Below are 11,085 nucleotides of genomic sequence, written 5' to 3'. Positions count from 1 at the left end.
TGTACATATACCTCTGGTAAAGAGTAAACAAACATTAATAAACATATTTTTCATGTTGATTTGTTGTCCGTTCGGCGCACTCTTTTTTCTCCTTGATTTTGAGTTTCTAGTTTTTATAATAATACAAATTCATATATTCATAAATTAATAATATCTTACTTAAAAAGCTATCCAGTTATAATTTTGAAAAAGCATGTTTTTGTTGCAAAATATCAAATTATATATCATGTATATAGAAATGTTATATACCTCAGAAGTAAACCAATTTCCTACATTACATTTGAATATGTACTTTGAACCACGGAAGAAGGCTACCGTCTCAGGACATACTATTTTTGCTAAAATTATCAAAACAGCAGTACTGTACATGTTTTATTAAACTTTTTCTGTCAACTGTAATCCATTACAGTGTATTAAAAGATATTCGAGTTTAAAGTTTATTTTCTTCTGTTATTTTTTACGAAAATAATCAACTGATAGATTTTAATTGGGACAAGCAGACACATTTTTTCTGTTATTAAATATTATATTATTTGTATCCTGCTAGATGTACAGCAAACAAATATCAACATGGACATAAGCTATATACAAATCTAAAATAACCATTGGTTTTACTTATCATATTTAACTTATGCAACTCGATGGATGTATATAGTGTTACAAGAGCTAATAATATTTTTGTTTCGAAACTACTCCATATTTTTCAATCTGTTGATCAACGACAATTTTTAATATGCATTGCTCTGCAAGTTTTTATAGTGGAAAATAATAAATTACTGTGTTTAGTGTTTTATAGGATTTTTGTTAATACAAGGACATTAATATATACGTGAATGTATTAGAAAGGAATATCCCACTTTAGTGTGGTCGGTAAAATAGGATGCTCAACTTTTCAAATCTTAATGATGTTATCAAAGGAAACATGTACACTAAGTTTCAGGTTGATTTAACTTCTACTTTATCAAAAACTACCTTGACCAAAAACTTTAACCTGAAATTTGCACTATCATTTTCTATGTTCAGTGAACCGTAAAATTGGTGTCAAAACTCTAATTTGGCATTTAAATTAGAAAAAAACATATCATAGAGCACATGTTACTAAGTTTCAAGTTGATTGGAATTCATCTTCATCAAAAACTACCTTGACCAAAAACTTGAACCTGAAGCGGGACAGACGGACGGACGGACAGACGAACGGAGGCACTATCGTAGGTGGGGCATAAAAATAATGAAGGTACAATTTTTGGTATCTTTTTTACTCTTTTTAAAACAATTCAGTAAAAAAATGCAAAAAATAAGGAAAATTGTAATATTGAGAAAATTTTGCTTTGTCAAACCAAAATGGTATTACATGGATTAAGTTGCAAAATACCATACACTTTTGCATCTTTATTGTATTTATCATGTTTTAGTGAGTTTTTGATGAAAAAAAATAAAGAAAAAAAGTTGTAGTCTTGTCGCCACTTTGTTCCTTTGGTTGCCATAGCAAGCATAAAATGTACACTATTCCTTTCCTGTATGCCTTTTTTGTACAAATTTTCACCATGAAAGTACTTAGTTGGAAGATGCAAGAAAATTCTCACTGAATTGGCATCTAGATCATAAGTCAATGCCACAGATACCTATAATACAATTTTTTGCTGACCTTTGACCTCAAAGAAAAAAGATGACTTTTGTTTACAATTTTGTGTCGGGAGCATTATCTGTTTGCCCTTTGACAAACTCGTTTGATATTTGGCACATGTGTGCAGCACCTCAAGACAATCGGTTGTGTTCCGAGGACCATCATCCCCAAATTTATCCAAACCTTCCTTTAGGGGAATTGAACCTTTTAACAAAATTTCATAGATATCCATTAATTTAAACTAAAGTTATTGTCCAGAAACCAATGTGTCTTCAGACAACAACAATGACGACATCATACCATTATACATTCCCAAAAATTGTTTGCAGTCGAATAATAAATGATTAGATCTTCATTTCTCAATCTTATATATTCTGAACTCCCAACTGGCATGACCATCATGACCATGGATCTTGTCCATTTATATAAAAAAAAAATTGGCGGGGGGGGGATTTCAAATCAAGGACAGACACCACATGAATACATTAGTACATGCGCATATATAATTGATAGTGACAAAATCTATAAATAAGCATTCTCTTTGTTTTTGCAAAATCAAATATGATTATGCAGAGTGGTTTAATTCTTTATTGAAGGCTGTACCTATTACTATTAATTTGTTCTTAAATTAAGCTGACACTGGTCATATTAAAATGTTTAACAATTCATTTGTTATGCATTCTTATTCTGATTTACATTATGTACTGATGTAATGTCTAGTATATTTACAGGATTTAAGATTTCACATACTTTATCTCATATGGTACTTTATCAAAATAAAGATAAACATGTAAAAAATGTACTTTAAGAGATACTGGTACTCACTTATGAATGTTCATATTAATGCAGTAGGTTAACTTCAACATCAAGTTGATCCATTTCTTTAATTATAGGCTCCTCTATATGTAAGTCTGTCATCTGATGTATCTTTTATCTGTTTAAAGAAATATTACAGATTATAAGGTGATCAATTATTCTTTGAATTGAATTTGGAAAATTGTATTTAAAATCAAATTAGTTATTTTCTTATCTTAAGAACCAGTGGAAAATATATAATGAGCTGTTAGCATCTTACTACATTAAAACATTCAAAGTTACAAGACTTTTTTGTATGATTAACTCTATTTTTAAATGGACAGGTTAATGTATAAAATGATCTAAATGAACACTTTAAAGCAGAAATGTAAATTGTGATTAACTTATTACTAAACAACTTTACTTGATATATTTGAGTCAAATTAACCTTATACAGTATGTTATGGGCTTCAGGATCACACATGTACATGTACAAATGTATCTAAATTCTAATGACAAGATCTCAAAATGTGCTAATTTTAAAATATTTTTTTCAGTTTTGAACTAAATGTTAAAAGTTTGAAATCCTTGCAATTGTATCATGTATATATCATATGTCTAATTTAGTTTCTAAGGACACGAAGGACAATAAACAACAATTTTATGAAACAAAGGTATTGCGGTCCCAAAAGATCCCATCTAAATAGTTTTTTATCCTAACATTTGTTTTCGATTATTTGGCCAAAAGATGTGTCAAGCATAACAGAATGCTCTTTGAGAGTTTTGTAGGGTTTTTGTTAGAAATTGCTTTCATTTTGACAGTGAGGCCAGGATTCATTTAACGTTGAATAGATTGAATATCTTCACACCGAACTAGAAAAGAAAGATCTCAAGATTATCAAATAAAATTCGGAATGTGTCTAAGATAACATTAGATATCAATTGTATATGTTTACACTGAACTAGAAATAAATCTCAAGATTATGAAATAAAACTGGGAATGAAACTGGGGAATGTGTCAGAGAGATAACAACCCGACCAAAGAGCTGAAGACAGCTAGGGACTACAAATGTATTTTCAATACAGCCATACAATAAATTCCGCAGCCCGAGGCGTGCTTCAGCGGGACCCTAAACAAAACTGTGTACTAGTTCAGTGATAATTAACGTAATACTTAACTCCGAACTATATAAATAACTTGAGTTAAAAAAACATACAAGACTAACAAAGGCCAGAATCTCCCGACTTTGGACAGGAGCAAACATGCAGCGGTGTTGAATATGTTTTGTGTTATATCAACCTTATACTCATTCATTCCTCTAGCTAATGTATAACAATAAAAACACAGCAATACGCACATTAAAATTCAGTTAAGAAGAAGTTCGAGTTCGATAGTTCAGAAAAATGAACAATAGAAACTAAGCAAAATGATAATGATACATAGATTAACAAAGGACTATTACCAGTTACTGGCATGCCGTCTCAAGATCTGAATTTAACTAATTGAAATATTGTTTCCTCATCATATGAATATCAAGCATAATCCCTCCCGTTAGAAGTTTAGTATAATACAATTATACAATTGATTAGAACATTGTAACCGTATGATATGTTTAATTCATGTCTAAGACAGTCTTGTACATAAAATCAAACCGGGAATGTCACAACTTGTACTCTCTCTGCGATCTGAATACCAAATAGAGTTTCTTACGGATTAAACACACCAACAGTCAGAGTAATTTAAGGTTATTAAACACACCAACAATCTGAGGAATTTAAGGTTATTAAACACACCATATATATGTATATATATATATATATATATACTTATCTTACCTCTATACATTTCTAGGAATATGATTAATTTAAAGCGTCCGTGTGGTGACCGCGTATATTCAATATTCAATAGGGAGGCGGGGCTTAATTCAATACACGGTTAGTAGTGGATTTACGACTTTGGCACTGTTAGAAAATTTAAAAGTATTGAAAGTTCTGTTTAATATTGTTATATGAAGGTTGTTGATTATACATAGTTATTGTTTGCATTATTGTTTAGTGCAGACCAATTGAAGAAGGTTCATAATATTGAACACCTGGCCTTGAAGGCATATAACTTTGCGCAGTGCTCTGAGCACAAAAATCGTGCTCGAAACATGAAATCCAGCAATTTGATTGGTTGATTTTCGAGTCTGAGAACAAAAATCATGCTCGAAAGTTTTATGGCCGTGAGGCCTGAACACTTTAATATAGAAATAAGAAGATTTGTTATCATAGCAAATGAGACAACTCTAGTCTAAATTCGACAAATAAAGATGTCGGTAATATGAATTCGTTAAAATGTTCTAGTGACCTAATATACTCTTACCCCATATGGAATTTACTGACCCCGTATATATCATGTTAGGTCACAAACACACTATTTTACTAATAATATTATCTTTACAGAATAAGTAAAATCAATACATTCGACGACGAGATGTTGAAGTACGAAAACATATGCTTCTGCTAATTGTAGCTAAGGTCACTATCTGAATAATCTAGCTAATATAAACGCCATTTACTGCAAATAAATGTTAGTTTACAAGGACCTGCATGATTGTATACTTACACACGCAACACGGTCTCCTTCGGCAACAACTGCCTTTTTTTGTCCATCCTGGACCAAAACTACTTTCACAATTGGAATGTTGTGTTGGGCGCATTTCCCCTGTGAGGCCATACATTGACGAGTTAACTCTTAAAAATGAAGACATCATATTTTAGAATATCTCTACATCATGTGATTTTTCAATTTCAAACAGTAAATTATGTATTATGAACAGATAAAAGGTGACAAAGATAAAGGATAAAGACAATTGTTTCCAAAATTGATTTTTGCAATCAAAAGAAAGAGAGAAAAAAATGATTATTTTTTCAGTCTATAGCAATAGAGTTAATACATTGTATGTTTTAGATCAAGATAATATAACTTCATTGCATTTAAATGAACAATAATTGAAATACATTTAGGTTGACAAATTTACTAATGAAATTCTTTGCATTCATGTTTGTACTTTAACCATCTGCATTGTGTTCGAGCGATATATTTACGATAATGAACAATGCACTAATAAAAATTTAAATATATTTTGGTTATTATTATTTGTTGTGATCCTATATTACAGTTTAGCCATGTATATAAAATGAAAGCTTACTTTCTGCATTCGTCTCATGGTATATGCTGAGGGCAATAACAATCACGTACCAACAGTTAAACATGGTGAAACTATAGACCTGATGGGTAATTTTATTATATTAGATATCACCATTCAGGACTACCGTATAACTTTGGCAGCTATATATGGACCGAATAATGATGACCCAGTCTTTTTTGAGAACATAAAACACAAAATATCCCGCTACAGCAATTCGTCAATTGTAGTAGCGGGAGATTGGAATGTTGTTCAAGACTATGACATGGACACATTACATTATAGAAGTGAAAACAACCCCCAGTCAAAAGCCAAGATTCATGAGGTAATGCATGAACTAGATCTATTAGATATATGGCGCCAGCAGCACCCTTTTGATAATAGGTACTCATGGCGGGGTCCAAATCACAAACAAAGTCGTTTGGACTACTTCATGATTACATCAGATATAGAAGCATTTGTGGTTTCATCAGATATAGGAATAAGTTATAGATCGGATCATTCTCCTGTATTGATTAATTTAAAGTTTTCTAGTCAGATAAGAGGGAAGGGTACATGGAAATTTAATAACAGTCTTTTAAGGGAAACTGAATTTATTGAGAAAGTAAAAGGGGATATCAAAACTGTCATTGAAGAATATGAGTCTGATCCATCTATAGATATTGAGACAGAGGATAAACAGTTTAATATAAGCTATCAGCTTTTATGGGATATGATTAAGATGAAAGTCCGTGGGTCTGCTATCTCTTTTTCGTCTTTCCAGAAAAAAGAAGGAAATAAAAAAGAAAAAGATTTACTATATAAGATATCATTATTAGATGAAAAACTTTTGGAGAATAACTTGCCATCAGTATACCAAGAAAGGGAAGGGATGGAACTAGAATTAAAAATATTGAGGGAAAAAAATGTAAAAGGGATAATTACAAGAGCTAAGGCAAGATGGCAAGTAGAGGGGGAAAAGGGAAGTAACTATTTTTGTAATTTGGAAAAAAAACATTACACAGAAAAAATTATTCCCAAACTTATTTTGGAGGACGAGACTGAGATAACAGATCCTAGTTCTATTAGAAATGAGCAAAAACAGTTTTATAAAAAATTATATACTAGTTGTAAACCATTGTTACTTGAAACTCACAGGGACACATTTCTTCAACATGATAATCCTTTTATTACAAAACCGAATGAGGAAGAGGTGGGTTCCTGTGAGGGACTTTTAACAATGCAGGAATGTCTGTCCTCTCTTAAACTTATGAAGAATTCCAAATCACCTGGTATAGATGGATTTACTGTTGAATTCTATAAATTTTTTTGGAATGATATTAAGATACCACTGGTAAGATGTTTAAATGAGGCTTTAGAATATGGAAAGTTCTCAATCACACAAAGACAGGGACTCATTACTTGTATACCAAAGGAGGGTAAGTCAAAGTTTTATTTAAAGAACTGGCGACCTATCACACTTTTGTGTGTAGACTATAAGATAGCTACAGCAAGTTTAGCAAATAGACTAAAAAAGGTGCTGGTAAATATAATAAGTCAAACACAAAAAGGATTTCTTAAAGGTAGGTACATAGGTGAATGTACTAGATTTATTTATGATCTAATGGAAAAGATGGAGGAAGACGACATTCCTGGACTTTTACTTTTAGTCGATTTTGAAAAAGCCTTCGACACGGTCGAATGGTCTTTTATACTAGAGGCCTTGCAGTTTTATGGCTTTGACCAAACATTTATAAGTTGGATTAAGGCATGCTACTGTGATGCCTCTAGTGCAGTGTTAAACAACGGATATATTTCAGATTTTTTTTCATTGAAAAGAGGGGTTCGTCAAGGGGATCCTCTGTCTCCTTATCTATTTATTTTAGTTTTGGAACTACTCAGTGCAGCTATTAAAAATGACCCTGATGTTGCTGGAGTAACTATTAATGACTCAGAATTTTTATTGAGTCAATATGCTGATGATTCTTCCCTTGTCCTGGATGGTGACCAAAAGTCTCTAAATCAATGTCTAAATTTGTTTGATAAATTTTCAGAATGTGCTGGACTCAGGTGTAATGTTGACAAAACTGAGGCCATATGGATTGGGTCAAAAAAGGGTAGTATGGAAAAACTTTTACCAGAAAAAAATCTTGTTTGGAACCTTTCTGGGAGGTTCAAACTATTAGGTATATGGTTTGAGCTTGCTAAAAGGGATAAGACTCTATGTAATTTTACAGCCAAGATAAACAGTATCAAGTCACTTCTTAATACTTGGGCTTATAGAGAACTAACATATATTGGGAGGGTGGTTGTGATTAAAACTTTAGCACTTCCCATTCTGGTTCAAGTTCTGACTGTCCTCCCTAACCCCCCAGATGGGGTTTTGAAGGAGATTCAAAATATATTTTTCAATTTTTTATGGAAAGGAAAACCAGATAAAGTGAAAAGAACAGTGGTTATGTCCGAACACTGTGATGGCGGTCTTAAGATGCCTAATATTTACTATTTTTGTTATAGCGTTAAAATGTCTTGGCTGTATAAATTACTAGACCCCCAAAATTACTCTCCTTGGAAAGTGTTGCTGCTTAGTTATATACAAAAATTTGGGGGGGACAAAATTTTACATTTAAGTAAGGAAGGATTGCTTTATTTAGCAAAAAAAGTCAATCCCTTTTGGCATGATATCCTGGTTAATTTTTCAAAATTGAAAAATAAACTGAAAGTTGAAAACAACACCGATATTCTGTCCCAGTCCATATGGCTAAATCCAAACATCAAAATGGATGGCAAGATGATTTTGAAGGGTAGATATATTGAAAATTGCATATTTTTCATCAATGATCTGGTGTCAGATAATAATACATTATTCTCATATGAAGAATTTGCGAAAAAGTATAATTTCAATACTAATTTTGTAGAGTTTTATGGTATTTTAAGTGCTATTCCAAATATATGGAAAAGTAGGATAGTAGGTAGTTCTAAACTTGATAATATTGAAAATAAATTAGTAGATAAAGTTAAAAAAGAACCTAAGTCTTGTAAATTTTTCTATAATTTATTTCTGGAGGATAATAAAGTATTATCTCTTTCTTCCCGTAACAAATGGGAAATAGACTTAAATTTACAGATTGAAGATTGGAATGCTATTTATTCCATGCCCTTCATTATAACCAAAAATTCGTTTTTACAAAATTTTCAATTTAAGATTGTTCATAGGATTTTACCATGTAATTCCTTTTTATATAAATGTAAATTAAAAGAAACTGAACTATGTACATTTTGTTCGGAAGTTAAAGAAAATATTTTTCACATTTTTTGGGAATGTAATGTAACACAAAACTTCTGGTTATCCATTATAGATTGGATTAGAAATTATGAAATCTTCTTGCCTTTTAGTGCAAAAGAGGTGATTTTAGGTGTGTCTGAGGATTCTGTCAACAGTAAAACAGTTAATAATATCTTGTTGTTATTTAAATACTATATATACAAATGTAGATGTAAGAGTGTATTGCCCACAAAATATGGTGGGATAGAATATTTAAAGTATTGGATTACAATAGAAAAATACTCTGTATGTTTCTTAACCCCTACACAAAAAATAAAAATGGATCAGAAGTGGCAATTGTTAGAAGCAGCATTTAATTAACAAAATCAATTGTAATATTTATATCTTGTTATACCATTATGATTTAATCGATCTGACAAGTACTAATTAACTTTTTATACCTTGTGTCTAATACTGTATTATGTAATTTCACATGTTTCATCTTGAAAAATAAAATAATTACAAAAAAACAGTTAAACATGGTGCTGAAACATTTACATTATTCATATTTCATGAAATATATATGATATTTGTATTATACATATTTTATGAAATACATATGATATTTGCATTATTCATATTTTATGAAGTATTTCATATTTAAAGTATGTATTTAACATGAAATATAACATTTAGTATTCATTTAATATGAAGAATGACATTTAAAGTATTCATTAAACATGCGTTATTAAATGATTTGAGCAAAAATGGATAAATCAGCCTGTGCAATACTGATTCTGTCCCACTGCCGATATAAATCAAGAGTAAATATTGCTTTTCGAACAGGGCCAATACGGAACCAAACATATTGTCCAATGGGTTACTACAGGACGTTCACTTCCGGTTTCAATTTTCTTATGCCTATAAGTTACTTAACGTTAGACGTTTCGTTACGCATAAAACATTTGTAATATCTTGTTTTTTAAATCATAGAATAAAAAGTTTTAAGTCTTGAGACGAAAATATTTCACAGCCTTTTCGAGGAAGACTTTCAGTTATTTACATGTTCATTTGCACTTATCAGTTATCATAAGGCAGATATTAATATACTTCAATTAGTTTATAGCATTCCGTAAAAAAAAGTATCGAAGATCGTCATACAATGAGCAATCCATCAGAAAGTGTGTTTCTGTTTCAGCGCGATTCGATTTGCACAATACACATATTCTCTGTTCAATGGAGTATCTTCTTGTCTCACCCAAAAGTGTAAGTGAACCGGAGCTAAATAGGACCATTGCACGTCGCGAAATTAAGAAAATTGCAGACGGACTTTATTTGTACATGTATTGCCAATAAGTTCGTAATTTGTTTACATTCTGTAAATTACTTCTATCATAAAAAAAACTTACTCGTGTTATCTAATTCAGTTCATTTTTCGCTAATTGTAGAATCACTGTTTGAGTTTATACAGATAAATTATAAACAAGATATCTCACAAAAAAACATGTAAAGTATTGCATTAAAAAAATTCCATAATATGGCATTTCCTTCATACAGGAACTTCTTTGAAAGAAAGATAAGAAGTTATCAATATCCTTTTACTTTACTTCCCGCTATATAGATGACGTTCTTTTACTAAATAATTCAACATTTGGTGACTAAGTTGAACGCATCTATCCCACCGAACTAGAGATAACGGATACAACAGATACAGCTGAGTCGGCCTCATATCTTGACTTACATCTAGAAATTGACAATGAGTGTCGGTTAAAAACAACACTTTACGACACAAGAGATGATTTCAGCTTTTCAATTGTGAACTTTCATTTCTAAGTAGCAACATTCAAGCAGTATCTGCATACGGGGATTATATCTCCTAATTGATACGATATTCCCGTGCTTGCATTTCCTATCATAATTTTCTTGATAGAGGGTTGCTGCTCATAATGAAGCTTTTAAACCAAGAGTTCCAAATGGTGAAGTTGAAATCATCCCGTCGTAAATTTTACGGAGCTACCACGAGTTGTTTGACCGTTATGGAATAACCGTTTCACAAATGATATCGGATATGTTCCGTATGTCGAAACTACAACCCCCTTCCCTTTCATGAATGTGACATACCGAATAAGACTATTTACCGGATTTGTTATCATATAAGCAACACGACGGATGCCACATGTGGAGCAGAATCGGTTTACCCTTCCGGAGCATCTGGGATCACCTCTAGTTTT

This window comes from Mytilus edulis, chromosome 14, assembly GCF_963676685.1.
Source record: "Mytilus edulis chromosome 14, xbMytEdul2.2, whole genome shotgun sequence".
Classification (NCBI taxonomy): domain Eukaryota; kingdom Metazoa; phylum Mollusca; class Bivalvia; order Mytilida; family Mytilidae; genus Mytilus; species Mytilus edulis.
This window is presented reverse-complemented; position numbering follows the sequence as displayed.